The sequence below is a fragment of the Coenobita brevimanus genome, chromosome 101, assembly GCF_032717465.1.
Source record: "Coenobita brevimanus isolate Jiangsu-jjx chromosome 101, ASM3271746v2, whole genome shotgun sequence".
Taxonomy (NCBI): Eukaryota; Metazoa; Arthropoda; class Malacostraca; order Decapoda; family Coenobitidae; genus Coenobita; species Coenobita brevimanus.
In genome coordinates this window covers 63866436-63869431 of record NC_137054.1, presented here as the reverse complement: position 1 = coordinate 63869431, position 2996 = coordinate 63866436, and the positions used below count along the sequence as shown (strand labels likewise).

Sequence of the window (2996 nt, the reverse complement as noted above, 5' to 3'; positions counted from 1 at the left end):
CATCATCCTTCCCGGGGATAGGGAAGATGAGGAACATTAGCATAACAGAACAGCGGAGCCACCACGTGAGGGTGACCTTCCTGTCCAGCACCACAACAGCACCTATAGATAGTCCTGTCCAACAGCACAACAGCACCTATAGATAGTCTTGTCCAGCACCACAACAGCACCTGTAGACAGTCCTGTCCAGCACTACAACAGCACCTATAGATAGTCCTGTCCAGCACCACAACAGCACCTATAGATAGTCTTGTCCAGCACCACAACAGCACCTATAGACAGTCCTGTCCAGCACTACAACAGCACCTATAGATAGTCCTGTCCAGCACCACAACAGCACCTATAGATAGTCCTGTCCAGCACCACAACAGCACCTATAGATAGTCCTGTCCACCACATCTGTATTACTTGTTTTGCGATAAAAATAAAGGCAGTAGATCGTCACAATAAACATCATTCATTCATTCATTGCCAGACGCCATGTATCCCAGACAGGGTGGCCAAGGGCTTAGAGTTAATTGTTTTACAGGGAGGGGCACTAATCCTCCACCAACCCCACTTGACGTAGGGATGCCAACAGCATCTGGTGTTCCCAGGCGGTCACCCATCCAAGTACTAACCAGACCCAACGTTGCTTAACTTCGCTGATCGAACGGGAAGCGGTGTACTCAACGTGGCATGGCCGTTATACCAGACAAAAAAAAAAAAAAAAAAAAAAAACATTCTAACGGGGGGCCTCACCCCCCAGACCCCCCAACATTAACCATATCTTGTTCAACCCTAACCTTCAAAATGCTGCAATCGTACCTTCTTATTTCCAATATACCAGTCCTGTATGTGACAGCCCTAGCTTGTATTCAAGATGGACGGTGGGTGTTAGCGCCGAAGTGGTGACAAGTGGAGGTGTATGGTATGTGGGAGGAATACTGGGCCTTAGGAACAGCTTGTAAAGCCTATGCTCAGAGTTGCACAGTCTTTTCTGTAATTACACGGTAGTTTACAGTTAGGACAGTCAACTGCTCTTGATAACACTCCTTGATCTCATAGAATATCAACAGATGCATCTTCTTGGGAAAAAAAGAAAATATTAATGAACAACGCCCAATACTGCTACATCCACCACACCCACCAGCTAACTTAAAACTAATTTCAAATCAGACTTCAGGACGAATCAGGAGGCGTTGCTGCTCACGGAAGTGTGACGCAGCTGACGTTTGTGTCACGTGACCCAAAAGACTCACTCTCATTGGTTTCTCTGCTGCAAGCTGATTGGTCGCCGCAGATGCCTTTTGTGCCCGCCAGCTTTTTTTTTTTTTTTTTTTTTTTTTTTTTGAGTAAATATAACAAAACTTCGACTACTTCCATAACCTATCGTAGCACCGATTTTTAAATATTAAATTTAGTGAATTACGCACGCTAAACCAAGAGAGGTTTGTAAGTGACTAGATCACTGATATCTACAGTTCTTTTCACCGGGAAATCATCGTTAGGCATGCCATGTTCCTGTCATCCGTGCTAAGTTGGCAGTTATCGTACTGCTGGCAGCGCCTATGCGACTAAAGAACGATTAACGAAAAAGAAAGGAAGAAAAAAATTAAGAAAAGAAAAGGACGCACGTGAGCCAAGTGTTATCTGTGTACAGGTGCTCAGTGCCAGGCCGCTACACTTCACTTTATGTCGCCTCCTGCGGCCCTGCCTCTCTTGTAGCTTGTGATGAATGTAACCAACTGTGATGGTGGAGGTGATGATAATTGTAATGCTAGGTGAAAAAGGCCCGACTCCTCGGTCCTAAAGCACCTAACGTGTAGCGGGGTCCTCTTTCCAGGCCGGAGCTTAGTGCAATGAAAGAGAGGCAGGACACAAAAACTTAAGGCAATAGCCTGCCAACCACGTGCTGAAGCTGTCACCACCACCAGCATCAATAGTGACTACCATTATTACCCGCCAATATGACTGACTGCCAACCACGTGCTGAAGCTGTCACCACCAGCAGCATCAATAGTGACTACCATTATTACCCGCCAATATGGCTGACTGCCAACCACGTGCTGAAGCTGTCACCACCAGCATCAATAGTGACTACCATTATTACCCGCCAATATGACTGACTGCCAACCACGTGCTGAAGCTGTCACCACCAGCAGCATCAATAGTGACTACCATTATTACCCGCCAATATGGCTGACTGCCAACCACGTGCTGAAGCTGTCACCACCAGCATCAATAGTGACTCCCATTATTACCCGCCGATATGGCTGACTGCCAACCACGTGCTGAAGCTGTCACCACCAGCAGCATCAATAGTGACTACCATTATTACCCGCCAAATGCCATAGGAAGACAGCAGTGGCAGCAACACAGCGTCACGTGGTGCCCCCACAACACCACCACGTGCACAAGATGTGCTGGTGTGGGACATTTGCATGTGGTTTGAGGTGGACTTTTGACGTGTGGTATGTGCAGTGCGTGCCACTCTGCTGTCAGTACTTCCTGCACCACCAGGAGACAGGCACTGACGGCAGCTGTAACCAACCGCCATCCTTCCACCACCATCGTCTACTCCAACAACCATCAAGGCGACTACGAGGACGACCAGTGCGTCCACCTACGCCACAGTAACCAAGACCCATGTCCAGCACACCCGCTGGTGGCTCCACCACCAGCCTTAGTGCCATATACCCTTATTAAGGCTTGATGCTAGTTCCTCATTAGTCCTTCCTTCCTTGCGCCTGAGAAAGTCACAGAGGAGAACCCCAAGGGCGACAAGGGAAACAGGGGGTCGAAGAAGGAAAAGATGCTGATGAAACCGACGAAGAGTTACGTGAAGGGAAAAAAAATAATCCACGACCTCGACAACGAGCAGCAGCCATAAAACTGCACGGCGTGGCCCAGCAGGTTTCAGCAGGCCGAGGCAGCAGACCCCGCCCTCCAAAACACCACCAACACCACAAACACCACCACCATTAACACACCACCACACAACACACCACCACCAC

At 48.5% G+C, this 2996-nt stretch overlaps 1 non-coding gene across 1 annotated transcript; it reads right to left on the bottom strand.

The window, feature by feature from the left end:
* Positions 1-571: 571 nt before the first annotated feature.
* Positions 572-690, bottom strand: LOC145415284 (5S ribosomal RNA). The gene has a single exon (XR_013900061.1). It is a non-coding gene; the product is annotated as a 5S ribosomal RNA (ribosomal RNA).
* Positions 691-2996: the final 2306 nt, after the last annotated feature.